The sequence below is a fragment of the Eurosta solidaginis genome, chromosome X (assembly GCF_040869045.1).
Source record: "Eurosta solidaginis isolate ZX-2024a chromosome X, ASM4086904v1, whole genome shotgun sequence".
Classification (NCBI taxonomy): Eukaryota; Metazoa; Arthropoda; class Insecta; order Diptera; family Tephritidae; genus Eurosta; species Eurosta solidaginis.
In genome coordinates, this window is record NC_090324.1 from 93,481,336 (window position 1) to 93,506,126 (window position 24,791).

Sequence of the window (24,791 nt, forward strand, 5' to 3'; positions counted from 1 at the left end):
TTTTTTCAGGGACCCGGCATCTTGCCTTCGGATTAATAATACTGAAGTCAAAACGCGTCTTTCGACAACTTTCCAGATATTTTTGGAAATGTTTTTGAAGTTGATCCCTGTTCTAGAATATTACTAAAATATGTTTTATCAATTAAAAGTTTTCAAGTAAAAGCCAGGCTGAAAGGGTTAAAGTATACAAAGCATTTCCACACATAATCACAAAACTATTCAAATTGAAGGGATTCGTATTTGAAGCTTATCTTCCTCAAAAAGTTTTGTTCTTGCTTCAACCCAAATTGTATACTTGTGTCTTCACAGCACCAAAACTAAAGATTGTGGAACCCCCCACGACTCGGGTTGAAGAAGTTGCTGCTTCCTTTTTGAGCCTGCAAGAGAAGCCTACATATTCAAAAGGTTTGAATGAATGATATAAATATTTTGTGTTTTTACCAATCACAATATTTATTAGCATGTATAAGCAGGTAATGTACTAGGACAGTGGCCGAGTGCTAAAAAAATAGCTAAAAATCAGAAAGTGGTACCCAAAAACGCGTTTTGACCCCAGGATCTCGAATCCGAAACCATAAACCCGATATCTCTGATAATTGTCGAGATTTTTGCAAAACCAATTTTAAGTTTTCATGTGGTCCTTTTGTTTTTGTTGTACACACAAAAAAATTTGTGGGTAAAAGTGTTCTGCGCAGAAATGCTGTGCAAAACGCGTTTTTGCGTAACACTTTCGGATTTGTAGCTATTTTTTTAGCACTCGGCCACTGTCCTAGAATATCACCTGCGTATACATGCTAATTAATATTGTCATTGGTAAAAATTATAGGTTCATGCTCATAACATTCATTGTGAGTTTCTCAATAACAAAAAATTGCTCGTATTTGTAGAAAATTTAACAGATATTCCATCGAACGATCCGAAAGAATGCACTTCGAAGTGTGATGAAGGCCAAACTTCGACCTCTAGTCATCAACCTACAAATTCCTCCGATCGTGTTAAAAGTAGTTCTTTCACTTCAGCATCATCATGTTTAAATGAAACCAGTTTGGAAGAATATCACTCACACGATTTAGGCTTTTGTGTTGAACGATCATCACAGATATCAACTACTGACAAGATGTAATTTCTAAAGAGATGTTGGGTACCGTCAGAAAATTATAATTTTAATGGCGATGTCGAAGACTTAGGCCGAAAATTTAAATTTGAATGGCTGAACATGTATTCTCCTTGGCTTCAGTATTCGAAAAAACTGAAGGGAGCATTGTGTTTATATTGTGTTCTTTTTCCGCCGGAAAGAACAAAGATGATATTACCTTCATATTTTGAATTTTATGTATAAGGTAGAAGTATTTATTTTTAAACTAGCACCAGTTTTTAAATCGTATCTAAAATTTTGATTGTGACAATATACAAAAGCACGCTTCTCGCAAACAAATAAAAATAAAGTATCATTTGAGACTTAGTTGTTCTAAATTAAGCGCATTTTGATTATCCTGTCCAGTAATGCGCACTTTGCAATGCATTTGTATTATGGAGATCAAGACTCATCCAGCGAAGCTTCGTAAATTACATTTTTATATAGAATTGTGTAACTTTATCACTTCAGCCAAATATTACTTTTCATTTTCAGTTTTGATAGAAGAGAAGTGTTGTAAATAAGACAAATCTGAATATTACTGCTCAAAGTATATTAAACAAAATAATAGTGAACTGGACAGTTTTTCAAATGAAAAAAGTATTTAACCCGTTGACTTCCGAAAAATTTAATTTTTTTTTGTAAACACACAGAGTTTTCAATTTGAATACTTTTGTTGAAAAAAAAAAACAACAAGGCGCATCCGTAATAAGTGATATCCTGGAATAAATCAGTGTGGGAAGACATTCATTAGTTGTGCTGTTTACGGAGTTACTCAGAATATCAGTTGTTCAATTCTTTAAGGCATCTAGTTCGGATGAAAAGCGACTCCAAGGGGCTCACGTTAAGAAAGTTTTCGTATATTTCCGACCGAGCTGGTTATATTTTTTTGCGAAACCTGGTTGCAAAATGAAGAAATATTTAGATTGAAATTTACAATTTTCTGAAAACCTACTCGCATTTACGAATTTCCTAGCACTACTACTACTGCATACTACTTTAAGTCTTTTATATTACAATTTCGGCTGAGAAAGATATAATGCCCCCCCCCCCCCCCCCCCCTCCTTCCATGCTGAGTAAAAGCAACCCGTACTGATTTTTGATTTTGAGTGCTTCGAGTGAGCAAACCTGCAGTAGTGGAATCATCTGTAGGATCCAAAATATATGCTTAGGCCACAAAGGGTTAATGCGCTTGTTTGCAATTTTTAAAAGTAACAATTCATGTAAAACTAAAAATTTTCAGTTGTCAATTCTACCTTGTTTAATTTGCTTGTTTCTGCTTATCGTTTCAAAACTTTTACTTCTATCCTCATATCTCATGATTTGGAGCAAAATTCGAAAACTATTTTACGCTTTAAGGTGTATTTTATGACCTACTCGGCCTCCAAATCAAAGCGGGTGATCAGCATTTTAAGCAACATTTTGAAGAAGGGAAAAAAAGCTACTTACACCTCGCCCCAAATCCAGAATGAAATCATCACTTTTTGTGGACAGGTTACTCAAAATGACATTATAAACGATGCAAAAAAAGCTACAGCATTCAGTCTTATGGGGGACGAAAGCCGTGACAAAGCAGGAAATGAAAAATTATCATTTGGTGCCAGACTCTACGATGAAGAAAAGTAAGTTATTCGAGAAGAATTTATAGGTTTTGTTCAACTAGACGCTATGGATGCCGAAACAGTTGCCACCGCGATAGATAATTTTATCACTGAAAGAGGACTTGATCCTATGAAACTTAAAGGACAAGGGTATGACGGTTGTTCAACCATGTCAGGAAAAGAAAATGGTGTGCAAGCTATTTTGAGGGAGAAATATCCTCAAGCTTTATACTTTCATTGCGCAAGTCACAAATTGAATTTAGTAGTAAATGATTTAAATGAAGTCCCTGAAATTCGTAACATTATTGCAGCAATCAAGGACGTCATCAATTTTTCTCGTTGTTCTCTTGCCAGAAGGAAATATGTTCCACATATTCCTGCTTTTTGCGAAACACGATGGTCAGAGAAATACAGGAGTATTTCGATCTTTCTACACTTTGTCAGCATCGTTAATGGATTCAAAGAACTTTCCATCGAAGGAAACACTTCAACAAAAACAACTTCCTTTCAGCTGCACTCAGCTGTCACTCAATCAACTTTCATCATATGTCTTTCTTTGATTTAGAAATACTCGTCTTATCTTGAGCCAGTGGTTGACATTTTACAATCAAAGCAGTTGGATCTTCTTTCGTGCAGAAAACAAATCCAACGGATCATTCAATTAGCAAAAGATCATCGAATGAATGCGGATTCTGGAGTTTCAAAGTCGATTGCTGAACAACTAGGATTAGAACTACAAAAACCGAGGACCGTGGACCGTCCAAAACATCGCTCGAATCATCCTGCTTCTGATGACGCCAATTTTGGAAGAGATCACTTTTAATTCCGTATTTAGATTCATTTGTCACCACACTGGAGCAAAGATTATCTGAAGAGAACTTGCCAACGTAAACATTGCTTCACTTGCACCTAGCTAACATGTTGAAAATGAATTTCCGAGACTTCAATAAAGCAACAGAAAATTTTATTCAGTTTTACGGTCTTACAAGTTTTGCTGCGGAGGCCGAATTGTGGTATTTTCATTGGAAGGACAAGCACTTGAAAGCTGAAGAACTTCATAAGTTAGACCTGTGTAATGTTCAAGAAACTGAAATGTTTTATACAACAACAAAGCTTGCTTTGTATATTGCTATCGCATTACCTTGTACGACAAGTTCCATAGAACGGACATTTAGTACGTTGAGAAGAGTAAAGACTTGACTTCGCTCAACGATGGTCGAAAATCGTTTGAATGGTAAGAAAAGTGATGAAAATCCAAAAGTTATTCTCGGATTGTAATGATGAATATGATTAATTTTTTTAGGATTATGCATGATGAGTATACATAGGAAAATGGTCAAGGATAAAGGAAAGGGTACGGTACTCAGGGTTTTAGAACGATTTGCACAAGATCCACTCCGTTTAGCACTTGTTCTCTTTCTTGTTTCTTGACATTAAATTGGATGGAATTGCGCAAACTGACCCCGACAGACGTAGAGCTTATTGCTCAACCTACTTCCCGACGGAATACTTGACGGTGGTACCGGGGGTATATGGTACTCAGACTGTAGGAAGTTTAGTGCGGTTAAAGTCCCACACTAACTTTGGGGCTTTCGATGCTTCCTCCTAGTAAAAAAAAAAACATTAAATTGGATTGCCCCTCCCCCCCTTATTGTTCCAAAATTAAATCTTGGCTACGCCCTTGAAATCAAATGCTATTGGGGAGGATGGCTTATCAGTAAAATTTATTAAAATTGCTCTACCATAAATTCAAAGTACAATAACACATATTATGAACCATTCTATAACTTCTTTCTGTTTTCTACACATGTGGAAGGTTGCGTCAGTCAGACCTATAACAAAGAAAAGAAATGCTTCTTATCCCTATGATTTTCGGCCGATAAGTATCCTGCCTTTTTAGGAAAAACACAATTGTTCTATGGCGATATTAAAACTCCTAGATGATACTCGTTTACCATATGACAAAAATCAGCTAACGCTCCTTTGCTTATTAGATTTTTCCAAGGCTTTTGACTCAGTATACCACTCTATTCTTTGCTCAAAACTCGAAAAATATTTTGGTTTTATATGATTGAGTTTTGGTTTTAGTTCGCCCGCTTTAAAGGGTATAGAGAGTTATCTTGACGGAAGATACCAGAGGATAAAAATGGCACCTTTATATCAAGTCTTGTAAAACTTACAACTGGTGTTCCACAAGGCTCCATACTGGGTCCCCTTTTGTTTACGCTTTTTATAAATGACATGTTTTATACGTGCACGTTCGTGAGTATGCGTGCCTACCCTGAGGATATACAGCTGTAATTATCAAGCAGTTTTGAGAATATTGACGATTTATAAAATTATTTGAATTCCGATCTTTCAGCACTGGAGAGTTGGTCCAATAAAAACGGCCTGTACCTTAACAAGTCATTCGTTTTGCCCATAGCTAAGAAGGGGTTAATTGGGCACACAGGGCCGAGGATAGGGGGGGGGGGGGGGAGGGGCAGCCATTGAAATTGCTCTGTGGCCCGGAAGGTTTTTGGGGGCCCGGCAAGGCAAAGCAGTATTGACAGTACTCTAACTAGGATTTCTACAAAAAATTGTTGCCACAAAAAATAGGTTTAAAATTGAAAATCACTAAACTAAAATGATAAGCATCCAATCAAATACTATGGGGCATAGTCATAGTCGAAATAAAATGTGATTTTAAGTTAGATAAACGTTTTTGACACAATTTATAAGCGCTATCTGTCAAAAATGCTTCAACTAACTTAAAATCACATTTTATTTCGCATACAACTATGCCCCTATCGGTTTGGTCGTATTGCTTTTTCATTTTAGTAAAAGCCAGCGATATCTGTAAATACAGGCTGATAATAAACTAGAGCGTTAATTTGAAAAAATTAGTACACTTGACTTGTTTTGCGAAGCGCGAATTTGTGCAAACATATGAGTATGCCGTGGATAAGCTTACATCAAAGCCATCCAATTAGCAAATTTGGTATGTTATTCGCTGCCACCATTTCAACTTCTGAACAAATTTCATGACTTGAAGATGGAAGTGTTATATCCTAACATCTGCATAGCATTAAGAATATTTTGCACACTTCCAGTCAGCGTGGCTGAAGGGTAGCGTTCTTTTAGTCTATTGTCTCGCGTGAAAAATTTTTTACGTTCTACTATGAGCCAAAATCGCTTGACAAGCCTTGGAACATTGGCGTTGGAGTTCAACCTTGCTCGCAGCATTAGTTTTGAATCGGTAATTTCCATATTCGCAGACCAAAAAGCACGGAAGGGTTTCTTTGGCTGATTCAAGCTCTTAAAATGTACATATTTAGAAAAAGTGAATGTAAGCAAATTAAACAATGAAATCTAACATTTCATTTATGTAAGTGCTCCAGTAAATTTTATTTTATATGAAATAAAACTGACAATGTGAATTGAAAAATTTATGTATGTTATGTTATTTTTTTTACTGGATTGAGTTTATTTTTTAGGGGGGCCCGTAAACTCAAACTGTCCCAGGGGCCCGGCTCGGCTCTCTGCGGCCCTGTGGGCACATCATACTTACGATCTTTTTGGGTGGTAGATCCCTGCAGTTTGTAGAAAATATAACAAATCATGGGCTCGTGATTAACACAAGCTTATCTTGTTCCGATCACATTAACGAAGTACTTGGTAAAGGCTACGCCGCCCTAACTGTCTAAGGCAATCTTCTACATGCACCCCTATTTCTATTAGGCACAAACTCGCGGTGCATCTAGTACTTCCAATTATTACGCATTCGGAATTGGTTTATAATAACATAGATTCCCAGTCTGCCCACAAAGTTGATATATTATTAACCATATCACTTGCTATGTTTATGGTCTCAATAAATTTGACCACATCTCTCGCTTTATTTTTCTTTTCATCTCATTATGTCTCAAAGTCTGATCTTTTTAAAAAGTTAATATTTACAAAGTCTGCGCCTGACTCTTTAATTATCCACTGGACTGTTTTTGTCCATACTACAAGAACATGGTACCCAATACCAAATGCAGTAAGCTCGGGTGTAACCGGACATTACATACTCAGCTGAGAGCTTTGGAGAACAAATTGTCTTTTTCATGGATACGTACAAATGGTAATACTAAAAAGTGGAGCAACTTGCCTTTGCTATCTTTTTTCAGCTATAAATTCGTTTTATTTTAATATTTTTTTTAAATGATATTATTTTTGCTGCTTTTTCGGCCTTTGTAATGGTCTTAAACGAGCTCTAGGCCACACATTAAATGAAATACACACACTTGTTGTATATATTTAGCGTTATATTTAGGTCGATATTTCGATTTCAATTTTAAATCATCTTCAGGACTGAAAAATGTTATAATGTTAATAAATAAATACATAAAACCAAATTGCACAAAAGTATATCATCATACACCTACATTCTTGACTTCACCTAGTCGACTAACTTAATATTTAAAGTTAAGAACAGAGGAATATGAGCACAAAAAAGGTAAACAAACAAAAGGAAACACCGCTATGGTAAAAAAAATTTGATACAAACAACAATACATGAAATGGTAAAATGCATATGTACATATATATGTATAAGAGAATCTTCCATATAAATAAGTATAATACAAGACGAAGATGAGGATAAAAAACGAATTGATGGCACTCTCAGCATTTCTGGTTGCTGTTCTGCGTTATCAGCTGTCTGTATGCGTGGGCAACTCCACCGTCAGTGTCGGACTTGAAATTCATGCGATTTTCGTTGTGAGTGCCGATATATACAACATCTCTAAAATGTAGCGTTTATTGTAATGTGATTCTTGTTGTAAAATTTTTACATCATCAAAATCTGGCGAGGGTCCCAAAGTTTTACAATGCTGGGAAAGAGCTGTTTGGTTGTCATTATTGTGATCGCGATTTTTAATATTAGATTTGTGCGCGGAAATCCTCGTTTTCAGATTGGATTTAGTGGTCCCAATATATACCTTAGGGCAAGGTACATGGGATCCATCACCGTTGCATTTAGTTTTGTGTATAACGTCGGATTTGTCGTATTTCCCGATCTTACTCTTCGTGTTGCTATATATTTGTTGCAAAGTGTTGTGATATTTGAAGGCAATTTGAAATTATTCCTTGTCGTATAGATTTGAATATTTGATTCTGTTAGATAGGCCATGTACGAAAATTGCCGATTTATATATCCTTTCTTGCGTAATTGTTCTGTTTTTACTCGGTTCGAAATGATCACGTATGTACCGATTAATTAGATGAGTGGGAAATTCATTATTTTCTAGGATATTTCTTATTATTTCTTTATTTTTCGCGTGGTACATTTCATCACTGATTGAGAGGACTCTTCTTATAAAATTTCTTGCCGTGTTAACTATTGTTGTCTTGTCATGTTTGGAATAAAAATTCAATAATCTCCCGGAGGCTGTGGGTTTTTTATACCAATCAAATGTAAGGATGTTATCTTTTCTTACAACGAGTGTGTCCAAAAATGGTAACTGTCCATTCCTCTCAACTTCTACTGTAAATTTTATGGACCTGTTGTAGGTATTTAGTTCAGCCAACATTGCCTCTATCGCGTCAGTTCGCCCAATAGCAAAAATATCGTCTACATATTTACTGAGAAGGCGCGGTTTATGGGGTGAGTTTTCTTCAAATTTGCATAGTAATTCTTCCATTACGATGTCTGCTATAACCGGCGATGCGGGCGACCCCATAGGCATTCCCGCACGTTGTTCGTAAATCTTGTTATTAAACTTAAAATATCTATTTTCTTTGATACAAAACCGAACCACTTCTAGAAAGAGTTCTTTGGTTAAATTTGTGTGTATTTTGATAATATTCCATTTTGACGCAATGCTTTCTAAAGCATTCCGGGATGCTGAGGAATAATGAGACCACATCAAACGATACCAGGCTCTCGTTGTCAAATATATATGAGTTCTGAATTTTATTTTTGAAGTCAATCGCATCTTTAACATTATATTTTGAGATTTTTGTTATATTCTCTAAGACATTTACAACAAATTTGCATAAATTGTACGAAGGTGAATTAGTAGACGGACATATCGGTCTCAGGGGAATACCTTCTTTATGAACCTTCGGAAGGCCATACAATCTCGGTGCATTAGTTGTCCTACTCAAACGACGATATTTTTCTTTCATATCTATCATTTTATTTTTAAATAGTTTATCAACAATTTCATTATTTTTGTTTTGTAGTTTGTTAGTAGGGTCCCGTTTTAGTACTCGATACGCTGAAATGTCATTGACTATGCTTTGCAGTTTTGCTTCGTAATCAGCCTTTTCCATAATAACAGTCACGCTTCCTTTGTCCGCATTAAGAACCAACAGCTCTTTGTTATTTTTAAGAAACGTCTTCGCTGACTGTAGTATATTCAATATAAATTTATCTCTCGCGCTAACATCTGTTTTTTTGAGGTGGTCCCGTATTAATGTCGTGAAATTGTTCCGCTCAATTTCTTGTTGTTCTTTGTCTTTAATCGTCTGTATACAGTCTTCGCCTTCTGCAATCATTTTAAATAAAGGAAAGCCTTTCCTTGTTGTTGGTAGAGAAAATTTTGGGCCTAGTGAGAGAATACACTGTACGTCTGTGGGTATATTGGTTTGTGTGGTATTGCAAAACCATTGCGGTACGCTTTTTATGTTCAGTAATTGTTTTTGTTTTTCTATAAGTTTATCATATTTGTTCGTTTGTATTCTTTTAATTTTTGTTGTTAGATTTTGTGCCAAGACTTTCTCACTTTCGAAAAATATGGTCGAATCTTCGACATTAAGTTCATGTTGTAATTTACTTTTCAATGTATTTACCTCTCTTGTTTTCTGCTTCTGCAGTTCATGCTTAATTTTGATGATAAGGTTAAGGAGTTTTTTTTGTACATTTGTTAAATAATTCGATACTGTATTTGTTGTTCTATTTGAGATCCTGTTGTTGTTGATTTTGTAGTTGATGATGTAAATTATGTTCTTAGTGGCATTGTTAATGAAGCTTGGTATAATCCCACTCTTTCTACATCTAACGAGGAACTTGATCGACTCCGTCAACCTGCTATGTTGTTGTACGTTGTGCTGATACTGTTTCGTACATTGGTTGGTGTTATTTGTATACTTATGTACACAAACCAATATACCCACAGACGTACAGTGGATTCTCTCACTAGGCCCAAAATTTTCTCTACCAACAACAAGGAAAGGCTTTCCTTTATTTAAAATGATTGCAGATGGCGAAGACTGTATACAGACAATTAAAGACAAAGAACAACAAGAAATGGAGCGGAACAATTTCACGACATTAATACGGGACCACCTCAAAAAAACAGATGTTAGCGCGAGAGATAAATTTATATTGAATACACTACAGTCAGCGAAGACGTTCTTAAAAATAACAAAGAGCTGTTGGTTCTTAATGCGGACAAAGGAAGCGTGACTGTTATTATGGAAAAGGCTGATTGCGAAGCAAAACTGCAAAGCATAGTCAATGACATTTCAGCGTATCGAGTACTAAAACGGGACCCTACTAACAAATTACAAAACAAAAATAATGAAATTGTTGATAAACTATTTAAAAATAAAATGATAGATATGAAAGAAAAATATCGTCTTTTGAGTAGGACAACTAATGCACTGAGATTGTATGGCCTTCCGAAGGTTCATAAAGAAGGTATTCCCCTGAGACCGATATGTTCGTTTACTAATTCACCTTCGTACAATTTATGCAAATTTGTTGTAAATATTTTAGAGAATATAAGAAACACCTCAAAATATAATGTTAAAGATGCGATGGACTTCAAAAATAAAATTCAGAACTCATATATATTTGACGACGAGAGCCTGGTATCGTTTGATGTGGTCTCATTATTCCCCAGCATCCCGGTAGATCATGCTTTAGAAATCATTGCGTCAAAATGGAATATTATCAAAATACCTACAAATTTAACCAAAGAACTCTTTCTAAAAGTCGTACGGTTTTGTATCAAAAAAAATAGATATTTTAAATTTAATAACAAGATTTACGAATAACGTGCGGGAATGCCTATGGGGTCGCGGGCATCGCCGGTTATAGCAGACATCGTAATGGAAGAATTACTATGCAAATTTGAAGAAAACTCACCCCATAAAGCGCGCCTTCTCAGTAAATATGTAGACGATATTTTTGCTATTGGGCGAACTGACGCGATAGAGGCAATGCTGGCTGAACTAAATACCTACAACAGGTCCATAAAATTTACAGTAGAAGTTGAGAGGAATGGACAGTTACCATTTTTGGACACACTCGTTGTAAGAAAAGATAACATCCTTACATTTGATTGGTATAAAAAACCCACAGCCTCCGGGAGATTATTGAATTTTTATTCCAAACATGACAAGGCAACAATAGTTAACACGGCAAGAAATTTTATAAGAAGAGTCCTCCCAATCAGTGATGAAATGTACCACGCGAAAAATAAAGAAATAATAAGAAATATCCTAGAAAATAATGAATTTCCCACTCATCTAATTAATCGGTACATACGTGATCATTTCGAACCGAGTAAAAACAGAACAATTACGCAAGAAAGGATATATAAATCGGCAATTTTCGTACATGGCCTATCTAACAGAATCAAATATTTAAATCTATACGACAAGGAAAAATTTCAAATTGCCTTCAAATATCACAACACTTTGCAACAAATATATAGCAACACGAGGAGTAGGATCGGGAAATACGACAAATCTGGCGTTATATACAAAATTAAATGCAACGGTGACGGATCACAGGTACTTTGCCCTAAGGTATATATTGGGACCACTAAATCCAAACTGAAAACGAGGATTTCCGCGCACAAATCTAATATTAAAAATCTCGATCACTATAATGACAACCAAACAGCTCTTTCCCAGCATTGTAAAACTTTGGGACACTCGCCAGATTTTGATTATGTAAAAATTTTACAACAAGAATCACATTACAATAAACGCTACATTTTAGAGATGTTGTATATTATCGGCACTCACAACGAAAATCGCATGAATTTCAAGTCCGACACTGACGGTGGAGTTGCCCACGTATACAGACAGCTGATAACGCAGAACAGCAACCAGAAATGCTGAGAGTGCCATCAATTCGTTTTTATCCTCATCTTCGTCTTGTATTATACTTATTTATATGGAAGATTCTCTTATACATATATATGTACATATGCATTTTACCATTTCATGTATTGTTGTTTGTATCAAATTTTGTTTACCATAGCGGTGTTTCCTTTTGTTTGTTTACCTTTTTTGTGTTCATATTCCTCTGTTCTTAACTTTAAATATTAAGTTAGTCGACTAGGTGAAGTCAAGAATGTAGGTATATGATGATATACTTTTGTGCGATTTGGTTTTATGTGTTTATTTATTAATATTATAACATTTTTCAGTCCTGAAGATGATTTCAAATTGAAATCGAAATATCGACCTAAATATAACGCTAAATATATACAACAAGTGTGTGTATTTCATTTAATGTGTGGCCTAGAGCTCGTTTAAGATCATTAAAATTATTTTTTTTAAATATGAAAATTTGGTTAAATTTGAACGCATTTCTTTTCGTATTTATACATTTCATGAAGGTGAAATGGTATATTAACTTTGGTCCGATGTTGGTAACGTTAAGAAATATAGAAGATAGACTAACCATTAAGTATACCGAATTGATCAGGGTGACGAACTGAGTTGATATAGCCATGTCCGTCTGTCCGTCCGTCGGTCTGTTTGTTTGAACGCAAACTAGTCCCTCAAATTTTGAGATATCTCAATGAAATTTGGCACAAGGATGTATTTTTGTATTATATTAAACATTTGTCGGATCCGGTAGGATCAGACCACTATAACATATATCTCCCATATAACCGATAGTTCAGATAAGACCATTTTGGTCATTTCTCTCTTAATTTAGAAAGTATAAACGTGAAACTCGGCGATATATATTTTAATATGTCATAGAAGATTTTCTGAGAAAACCACTTTGATCGGAGCTATATATAGTATATATCCCATACAACCGATCTTTCAGATAGAATGATTTTTAGCCATTTCTCCCTTAATTACCAATATACAAACGTTAAACTTGGTGATATTTATTCTAATATATCATAGAAGATTTCCTGAAAAAATCACTTTGATCGGAGCTATATATATATAGTATATACCTATCCCATACAACCGTTCGTTCAGATAGAAAGATTTTTGGCCATTTCTCCCTTAGTTTCAAATATAAAAACCTGAAACTTGGTGATATATATTCTAATATATCATAGAAGATTTCCTGTAAAAAACATTTTGATCGGAGCTATATATAATATATATCCCATACAACCGATCGTTCAGATAAGGGGTTTTTTTTGCCATTTTTATACTCAGTTGAGTAGAGCTCGCAGAGTATATTAACTTTGATTGGATAACGGTTGGTTGTACAGGTATAAAGGAATCGAGATATATATAGACTTCTATACATCAAAATCTTCAGTATCGAAAAAAAATTCGATTGAGCCATGTCCGTCCGTCCGTCCGTCCATCCGTCCGTCCGTTAACACGAAAACTTGAGTAAATTTTGAGGTATCTTGATGAAATTTGGTATGTATATTCCTGGGCACTCATCTTAGATCGCCATTTAAAATGAACGATATCGGACTATAACCACGCCCACTTTTTCGATATCGAAAATTTCGAAAAATCGAAAAAGTTCGATAATTCATTACCAAATACGGATAAAGCGATGAAACTTGGTAGGTGAGTTGAACTTATGACGCAGAATAGAAAACTAGTAAAATTTTGGACAATGGGCGTAGCACCGCCCACTTTTAAAAGAAGGTAATTTAGAAGTTTTGCAGGCTGTAATTTGGCAGTCGTTGAAGATATCATGAGGAAATTTGGCAGGGACGTTACTCTTATTACTGTATGTATGCTTAATAAAAATTAGCAAAATCGGAGAACGACCACGCCCACTTTTAAACAAAAATTTGTTTACAGTCAAATTTTAAAAGAAAAGTTAATATCTTTACAGTATATAAGTAAATTATGTCAACATTCAACTCCAGTAATGATATGGTGCAATCAAATACAAAAATAAAAGAAATTTCCAAAATGGGCGTGGCTCCGCCCTTTTTCATTTAATTTTTCTAGGATACTTTTAATGCCATATGTCGAACAAAACATTACCAATCCTTGTGAAATTTGGTAGAGGCCTAGATTCTAGGACGATAACTGTTTTCTGTGGAAAAAGGCGAAATCGGTTTAAGCCACGCCCAGTTTTCATACCCAGTCGGCCGTCTGTCCTTCCGCTCGACCCTTAACACGATAACTTGAGCAAAATCGATAAAACTTTACTAAACTCAGTTCACGTACTTATCTGAACTCACTTTATATTGGTGTAAAAAATGGCCGAAATCCGAATATGACCACGCCCACTTTTTCGATATCGAAAAGTACAAAAAAAGAAAAAAATGCCATAATAATATACCAAATACGAAAAAAGGGATGAAATTGGTAATTGGATGGTCTATTGACGCAAAATATATCTTTAGAAAAAAACTTTGTAAAATGGGTGTGACACCTACCATATTAAATAGAAGATATTGAAAAAGTTTTGCAGGGCGAAATCAAAAGCACTTGGAATCTTGGAAGGATAACGTTTCGTGGTATTACATATATAAATAAATTAGCGGTACCCGACAGATGATGTTCTGTTCACCCTGGTCCACATTTTGGTCGATATCTCGAAAACGCCTTCACAAACACAACTACCACTACTCCCTTTTAAAACCCTCATTAATACCTTTAATTTGATGCCCATATCGTACAAACACATTATAGGGTCACCCCTGGTCCACCTTTATGGCGATATCTCGAAAAGGCGTCCACCTATAGAACTAAGGCCCACTCCCTTTTAAAATACTCATTATCGCCTTTCGTTTGATACCCATATCGTACAAACAAATTCTAGAGTCACCCCTGGTCCACATTTATGGCGATATCTCGAAAAGGCGTCCACCTATAGAACTAAGGCCCACTCCCTTTTAAAATACTTATTAACACCTTTCGTTTGATACCCATATCATACAAACAAATTCTAGAGTCAGCCCTGGTCGACCTTTATGGCGATATCTCGAAAAGGCGTGCACTTATAGATTTAAGGCCCTTTCCCTTTTAAAATACTCATTAACAGCTTTCATTTGATACCCATATCCTACAAAAAAATTCTAGAGTCACCCCTGGTCCACCTTTATGGCGATATCTCGAAAAGGCGTCCACTTATAGATTTAAGGCCCACTCCCTTTTAAAATACTCATTAACACCTTTCATTTGATACCCATATCCTACAAAAGATTCTAGAGTCACCTCTGGTCCACCTTTATGGCGATATCTCGAAAAGGCGTCCACCCATAGAACTAAGGCGCACTCCGTTTTAAAATATTCATCAACACCTTTCGTTTGATACGCATATTGTACAATCGCATTCTAGAGTCACCCCTGGTCCACGTTTATGGCGATATCTCGAAAAGGCGTCCACTTATAGATTTAAGGCCCACTACCTTTTAAAATACTCATTAACACCTTTCATTTGATACCCACATCGTACAAAAAAATTCTAGAGTCACCCGTGCTCCACCTTTATGGCGATATCTCGAAAAGGCGTCCACCTATAGAACCAAGGCCCACTCCCTTTTGAAATACTCATTAACACTTTTTATTAGATATCCATATTGTACAAACACATTCTAGAGTCACCCCTGGTCCACGTTTATGTTGATATCCCGAAAAGGTGTCCACCCAAAGAACTAACGCCCATTCCCTTTTAAAATGCTTATTAACACCTTTCGTTTGATACCCATATTGTACAAAAGCATTATAGAGTCACCCCTGGTCCACCTTTATGGCAATATCTCCAAAAGGCGTCCACCTATAGAACTAACGCCACGCCCTTTTAAAATACTCATTAACACCTTTCACTTTATACCCATATTGTACAAACGCATTCTATAGTCACCCCTGGTCCACGTTTATGGCGATATCCCGAAAAGGCGTCCACCCATAGAACTAAGGCCCATTCCTTTTTAAAATACTTATTAACACCTTTCGTTTGATACCCATATTGTACAAAAGCATTCTAGAGTCAACCCTGGTCCACCTTTATAACGATATTCCGAAAAGGCGTCAACCTATAGAACTAAGGCCCACTCCCTTTTAAAATACTCGTTAACACTTTTCATTTGATACCCATATCGTAAAAACAAATTCTAGAGTCACCCCTGGTCCACCTTTATGGCGATATCTCGAAAAGGCGTCCACCTATAGAACTAAGGCCCACACCCTTTTAAAATATTCATTAACACCTTTCATTTGATACCCGTATCGTACAAACAAATTCTAGAGTCACCCCTGGTCCACCTTTATGGCGATATATCGAAAAGGCCTCCACCTATAGAACTAAGACCCACTCCCTTTTATAATACTCATTAACACCTTTCATTTGATACCCATATCGTACAAACAAATTCTAGAGTCACCCCTGGTCCACATTTATGGCGATATCTCGAAAAGGCGTCCACCCATAGAACTAAGGCCCACTTCCTTTAAAAATACTCATTAACACCTTTCGTTTGATACCCATATTGTACAAACGCATTCTAGAGTCACCCCTGGTCCACGTTTATGGCGATATCTCGAAAAGGCATCCACCCATAGAACTAAGGCGCACTCCCTTTTAAAATACTCATTAACACCTTTCATATGATATCCATATCGTACAAACATATTCTAGAGTCACCCCTGGTCCACCGTTATGGCGATATCCCTAAATGGCGTCCATCTATAGAACTATGGCCTACTCCCTCTTAAAATACTCTTTAATACCTTCCATTTGATACACATGTCATACAAACACATTCCAGGGTTACCCTCGGTTCATTTTACTACGAGGTGATTTTCCCTTATTTTGCCTCCATAGCTCTCAACTGAGTATGTAATGTTCGGTTACACCCGAACTTAGCCTTCCTTACTTGTTTATTTTATATTTATCTTAAAAATCGTTTAGGTATGTACATCTGTTTACTATATATTTCTTATCTTATACATCCGAGTATTTGGAGATTGCGAAGGGGATAAGATTATTGTTCAGCCCCATTCATGAAACGTATGAAGTCTTGTGCACAGCCGAAGACAGTCCCGTCCTTACTTGTTTTTTTTTTTTAAATCACCCCTGAAATATTTTCGAAGCGCTCTTAATTATGAGTCAGATAAGAGTCCGAAGTTGTAGACCCAAGGGTGACGTTTTTTGGAACGATTTTCCTCTATCCTTTGTCAAATAAGGGAAAATCCCCATGTAGGAAAATTAACCTAGGGTAACCCTGGAATGTGTTTGTATGACATGGGTATCAAATGAAAAGTATTAAAGAGTATTTTAAAGGGGAGTGGGCCTTAGTTCGAGATATCGCCATAAAGGTGGACCAGGGGGTGACTCTAGAATGTGTTTGTACGATATGTGTATCAAATTAAAGGTATTAATGAGGGTTTTAAAAGGGAGTGACACTTAGTTGTATATGTGGAGGCGTTTTCGATATATCGACCATAATGTGGACCGGGGGGACCCAGAACATCATCTGTTGTGTACCGCTAATTTATTTATATATGTAATACCACGAACAGTATTCCCGCCATGATTCCAACGGCTTTTGATTTCGCACTGCAGAACTTTTTAATTTTCTTCTACTTAATATGTCACACCCATTTTACAAAGTTTTTTCTAAAGTTATAATTTGCGTCAAAAAACCAATCCAATCACCATGTTTCATCCCTTTTTTCGTATTTTGTATAGAATTACAGCATTTTTTCAATTTTTCCAAATTTTCGATATCGAATACCATAGTATTCCGATTTTGCTAATTTTTATATATAGTAATAAGAGTAACGTTCCTGCCAAATTTCATCATGATATCTTCAACGAATGCCAAATTACAGCTTGCAAAACTTTTAAATTACCTTCTTTTAAAAGTCGGCGGTGTCACTTCCATTCCCCAAAATTTTACTATTCTGCGTCATAAGGCCAACCCATGTACCAAGTTTCATCGCTTTATCCGTCTTTGGTAATGAATCATCGCACTTTTTCGGTTTTACGAAATTTTCGATATCGAAAAAGTGGAAGTGGTTATAGTCCGATTTCGCGGAGCTTACATACCAAATTTCATTAAGATACCTAAAAATTTACTCAAGTTATCGTGTTCGCGTGTTCACGTAGAAGTCTATATCTATCTCGATTAGTTTATGCCGTTACGGGTCACCGTTATGCGAAAAAAATTAATATACTATCTGAGATCTGCTCAGCTGAGTATAAAAATATTAAAAGAATATTTTTCCGGTACTTCAAACACTCAGACCGACCATCTGTTATTTATATAATTTAGTTTAATTTTACTATATTATAGCTATTCTAAGTTAGGTGTTTTTCTGTTTGTTTGTTTGTTTCTGAAGGACATTAACCGTGGGATACTTTTTTTTAATCGAGAACGCACACCGAAGTTGTGGCGAAAAATTAAGTGGCAGCACAAAGGTGGAATGAAAAGATCTCCCTCCTTGTAGAAGAGTAACAACAATGCCTCAAGAAGCAACTGCAACAATAAGCTGACCTTCAACACGAACTTGAGCTAAAGTAAGTGAAGTCACAAAGGTTTTTCTAGTTCCCTCAGGCAAATCTATAAAAAACTATCTCCAGCATTTTCCCCCACACTGGAGCAGGTCTTATCGTATATTATTCGTTGCTCTCTATATGGCTTTAACTCATTTTCTTATAAAAATTGGTGCAGCTTATGGGTATTGTGCGTTATTTTGAACACATTAGAAACGTCGTTTATGTCTGATCTACTGTGTTTAGATTAAAGGCTTGAATTTTAAATCCTTCATACGTTTTCTTCCTATAAAAAACCAAATTACCAAGAAGAATAAGGCATATATCATCAATACACATTATAAAACAAAGTCGCTCTTCTGTCCCTATGTCCCCTTGACTGCTTAAACCTTTAAAGCTACGCAACGGATTTTGATGCGGTTTTTTTTAATAGATCGAGTGATTGAAGAGGAAGGTTTATGTGTAAAATAACATCCATTAAATTGTGGAGAAATACTGTTATTTTTGAAGATTCTAATGTGATGTCTTAAAAAAGTAGTAAAAAATCATAAAATTTTTGTTTACAGAGCTATAACTCATAAAGGGATGGATGGATCTAAAAAATTCTACTTTCCAGTAAAACTTTGAAATATTTAACTTCGTTCTGCGTCAAAAAAAATACTTCATTCCTTTCTTATATCAGCAAAATTGTTTAAACAAAAAGAATATTTTTACCAAAAAATGCAGTATGTGTGGTTGTTCGCTGTCAACTGTGCGCGAAAATTGGTTTGAGTGAGACTTGATGCGTCACATACTTGCATACATAGCATTCGTTGCTTACTTTAACTTCGAGAGTACATTTATATGTATGGATGTATGTACATATGTATTTTCATGTCATATCAGCTTGACATGTGTATGTATATACATATATATGCCAAGTGAATGCAACATAAATGGTTAAGAATGCATAAATCTCTTGAAAAATACGCTTTCGCTACAAATATTGAACATTTCCTTATTTTATTTTTTGGTATTTTTGCATGTATATGATAATATTTGTGCACTAACGAGATTTAATTCTTCAATATATTTTTTATGCTAATTTGTATGCTTATCGTAAGACAAATTAAATGAGTATCCATTTTTAGTGTTTTGTATGGCAGCCCTAAAGGAGTTATTTTAGAGAGAACAGTTAGTTTTCACGAATTTTCTTATTAAAATTTCTAGGTAAGTTGTTTAAGCTGTGCTAATAATTTATTTTATCATCACTACATAGTATAAAACAAAGGCGCGTTTTCTGTGCCTATGTCCCTTTGAATGCTTAAACTCTTAAAATTACGCAATGGATTTTAATGCGGTTTTTTTTTTAATAGATAGAGTGATTGAGGAGGAAGGTATAATAACATCCATTAAATTGTGGAGAAATACTGTTATTTTTGAGGTTTGTAATGTGATGTCGTAAATATTTACATTTTTCCGCTTACATTGCAAACGTAAACTGAACCTTACGAGGTTTATCAAAATAATGTACTGAGTATTGTACACATTGAAAAGGTCTACAGAAAACACCGCGATGGTATATGTCTATCTCTTACGGACATCCCACAATAACATTTTTTTTGTCATTTACTTTCTACGACAAATAATGGGTAATTTTCGAAGCGATTTTAACCAATACAGCATAAACCCTTATCCAATTAAGGCTGGGTGCGAGTTCGTCTAAATTTTAGGTACCTAAACTAATATTAAACTGGAACTTTCCAGCAATGCAATAATTTAGGTAAAAAGCTGTCAGGACTGTGCAACAATCTAAATTATTTTTTATGCTATGAAAATGATAAGAAAATTTTACATTTTACCCGTTTGCAATATTTATGCATGCATAGATTAGGGAGGACTACGATCCATGACGGGTAAATAACCTCTAGATAGAAAACAAGAAAGTTGTAGTGGCAGGAAATTTCCCAACAATGATGGTGGCTGTTGTGAATAAAATCTGTACAAATTTGTCTGACGTCGTCACTCATTGACCAAAAATGTGTAATCAGTGGCGTGCCTTATGTTACCCACATCCTATTCCTACTTAGATAGAGGAAGACATACCTCAAGATGTGCACCGCGACTCTCGGCTAAAAAGGCCCTATAAGTTGGAGGCGAAAAATTTCCACGTTTTGCTGTCTTGGGAATTCCTAGCGTGGATCCCTCCCATGTCTATTTGAAGCATATATTTCTGCACATTGCAAATACAATAAAAGTTTTTGGTGTTATTTGTATTATATTTGAGCATAAAAAACAATTTAGAATGTCAAACCAACTCGCACAGTTCTGACAGCTTTTTACCTAAAGTTCCAGTGGAATATTAGTTTAGGTACCTAAAACCCAGCCTTAGGTAGCAATTTAGTTAAATTCGCACACAGCCTAAATACCCTAAGTACATTGTTGATTTAATATAGATCTATATGGCCCTTTACAGCATATGATTAAAATAATCACAAAGTTTAGTTTAGTTGGCTTTGGAAAACAGCTGGCTTCACATCTGTTTGCGCTCGCATTTCTTAAAAAATAAAATCATTTTTTTGCGTTTAGTTCTATTAAAAAAGTGTATAAAAAAGCGAAGGAACTTTCATCGTGTCCTATAATTACAGTCGCAGGTAATTAAATCTATTGCGGCTTCAAACGTTTGTCACATTGAAAAACTTTGAGAACATACTCTTTCAAAATATTATTCAACGCGTTAAAAAAAGGGCTGAATATAATAGGTATCTTTTGTTTTTTATGATTGTTGATTATCTTTTGATTCTAAATGACAGCTAAAATATCCTTTGATGCTATGTCGTGGAGAAAATGGTTATGCCATTAATGCTTCTCAAGTTGACCCAATCGGTGGTATACCTCTGCGTAAAACAGTGTCATGTATGAACTACTATTGCTACAGTATAATGACAATACATAACAATTTCAACACTTTGCTTAGATATGGAATGTTAACAAACCAATACTTGGTAGATCAATATGCGAAAATTGATCTGAGAGATTGGCCTACATCCGTAATAATCAAAGTAAATTGAGAGCCGAAAATTACGTTCATCTTCAGGATGCTTTACAGGCGAATGAACACCGCAACGGCATTGCGCAGTTGGTTATACTACCTTCATCATTCACAGGTGGACCTCGATATTTAAACGAAATATCGCAAGACGACATGACTTACGTAAAAAATTACGGCAAACCTGATTTATTTATAACTGCAACATGTAACCCGAATTGGCCGGAAATCAAAGAATATATTAACACCAATTTAACTCCACAAGACAGATACGATACAGTTAACAGAGTCTTCCATTTAAAAGTACAGAAACTCCTGCACCTCATTATCAAGTCTCATATATTCGGTCCGCCGCGCTGTCATATGTACACAATAAAAAGGCAGAAACGTGGCTTGCCACATATACACCTGCTGGTGTGGTTAGTGAACAAAATTAGACCAAACCAAATTGACAGGGTTATTTCAGCTGAATTACCGGATAAAGATGAAGATCATATCCTGTACAAAATCGTAAAGAAAAATATGGTACACGGCCCTTGCGGAAGTTTAAACCCGAATTCTCCATGTATGCGAGATTCAAAGGATTTCCGAAGTTATTCCAAACTCAAACAAGTACTAGCGATGACGGATATCCCAAATATCGTCGACGATCGCCAGAACAGGGTGGGCAAAATGCTATCGTCCGAAACCATGATATTGATATCCGATGGATCGTTCCCTATAATCCGCTCCTTTTGAAAATTTTTGATGCCCACATCAACGTAGAGTTGTGCAGTTCAATAAATTCAATCCAATATGTTACTAAGTACATTAATAAAGGCCACGTGTAAGCCACTTTCAGCATACAATCACCAAATGAAGTGGAAAAATATCAGTCTGGACGTTACATCTGCAGCTCTGAAGCTGTATGAAGGATTTTATCATTCGAAGTGCACGACCGGGCTCCCACAATTGTCCACCTTGCAGTTCATTTAGAAAATGGACAAAGAGTATATTTCAGTGAGAACAATATACAAGATGTTGTTAATAACCCGCGGGATACAACATTGACAGCATTCTTCAAGTTATGTGCTCAAGATGATTTCGCGAAAACACTAACATATGACAGGGTTCCAAGTTTTTATACATGGAACCAGAGATCTAAAACTTTTCAACGGCGATAACAAGGTAGGTACTGCGGTTGATGGTCTCCCCGGAGTAAAAAAAACCGATGCCCTTGGCAGAGTCTACGTGATTCATCCCAACGACAACGAATACTTTTATTTGAGAATGTTACTGCATATCGTAAAAGACCCGACATCCTTTGCACACATAAGAACTGTACAAGGTGTTGTTTACAATACTTATCAAGCAGCATGAAAAGCTATGGTGCTCTTGGAAGACGATTCTCACTGGGAAAACACATTATCAGAAGCAGCTGTTTGTAGTTCAGCTACATCATTAAGATATCTATTTGTCATCATAGCAGCGTTTTGTCAAGTAACTGATTCTGGTAATCTATGGAATAAATTTCAACCAAATATGGCCAGTGATATTCTGATTCGGCGACGGCGAGAATTAAACTAAGATGATGTGCTATATATAGTTATATCCCAAACAACCGATCGTTCAGATAGAAAGATTTTTGGCCATTTCTCCCTATATATCATATATATCCCTTAATTTAGAAAGTATAAACGTGAAACTCGGTGATATATATTTTAATATATCATGGAAGATTTTCTGAAAAAATCACTTTGATCGGAGCTATATATCATATATATCCCATACAACCGATCGTTCAGATAGAAAGATTTTTAGCCATTTCTCCCTTAATTTCCAATATAAAAACGTTAAACTTGGTGATATTTATTCTAATATATCATATAAGATTTCCTGAAAAAATAACTTTGATCGGAGCTATATGTATATAGTATATACCTATCCCATACAACCGATCGTTCAGATCAGAAAGATTTTTGGCCATTTCTCCCTTAATTTCCAATATAAAAACGTGAAACTTGATGATATTTATTCTAATATATCATAGAAGATTTCCAGACAACAAAAATTGTTAATAGAAGATTTCCTGTAAAAATCATTTCTATCGAAGCTATATATAATATGTATCCCATACAACCGATCGTTCAGATAAGGGTTTTTTTGCCATTTTTATACTAAAATGAGTAGAGCTCACAGAGTATATTAACTTTGATTGGATAACGGTTGGTTGTACAGGTATAAAGGAATCGAGATAGATATAGACTTCCATATATCAAAATCATCAGTATCGAAAAAAAAATTGATTGAGCCATGTCCGTCCGCCCGTCCGTCTGTCCGTCCGTCTGTCCGTCCGTCTGTCCGTCCGTCCGTCCACCCGTCTGTCCGTTAACACGATAAATTGAGTAAATTTTGAGGTATCTTGATGAAATTTGGTATGTATATTCCTGGGCACTCATCTCAGATCGCTATTTAAAATAAACGATATCGGACTATAACCACGCCCACTTTTTCGATATCGAAAATTTCGAAAAACCGAAAAAGTGCGATGATTCATTACCAAAGACGGATAAAGCGATGAAACTTGGTAGGTGAGTTTAACTTATGACATAGAATAGAAAATTAGTAAAATTTTGGGCAATGGGCGTGGCACCGCCCACTTTTAAAAGAAGGTAATTTAAAAGTTTTGAAAGCTGTAATTTGGCAGTCGTTGAAGATATCATGATGAAATTTCGCAGGAACGCTACTCCTATTACTATATGTATGCTGAATAAAAATGAGCAAAGTCAAATTTTAACAAAGAATTTAATATCTTTACAGTATATAAGTAAATTATGTCAAAATTCGAATCCAGTAATGATATTATGCAATAAAATACAAAAATAAAAGAAAATTTCAAAATGGGCGGGGTTCCGCCCTTTTTCATTTAATTTGTCTAGGATACTTTTAATGCCATAAGTCGAACAAAAATTTACCAACCCTTGTGAAATTTGGTGGGGGCTTAGATTCTAGGACGGTAACTGTTTTCTGTGAAAAAGGGCGAAATTGGTTGAAGCCACGCCCAGTTTTTATACACAGCAGACCGTCTGTCCTTCCGCTCGGCCGTTAACACGATAACGTGAGCAAAAATCGAAATATTTTTACTAAACTCAGTTCACGTAATTATCTGAACTCACTTTGTATTGGTGTAAAAAATGGCCGAAATCCGACTATGACCACGCCCACTTTTTCGATATCGAAAGTTACGAAAAATGAAAAAAAATGCCATAATTCTATACGAAATAAAATTAAAGAAAAAAAAACTTTTTTAAAAATAAGCTTTTATTATTTTGGTTAATAAAATTAACTAAAAAGTAAACAATAAATTGACTCTAAAGAAATATAACACTTTAT

General features: G+C 35.5%; 1 protein-coding gene across 12 annotated transcripts in view; it reads left to right on the forward strand.

Annotated features, from left to right (window-relative positions):
• Window positions 1-24,791, forward strand: part of ey (eyeless) — a 2,912,801-nt gene that overhangs the window by 220,610 nt on the left and 2,667,400 nt on the right. The window contains exon 1 of one of the 12 annotated variants that reach the window (XM_067758162.1): window positions 18,326-18,415. The exons of the other annotated variants lie outside the window; for them this stretch is intronic. The gene's annotated coding sequence lies outside the window, so the exon portion shown is untranslated. Of the gene's footprint in view, window positions 1-18,325; window positions 18,416-24,791 lie in introns of those variants that run through there. 12 annotated transcript variants of the gene reach the window in all.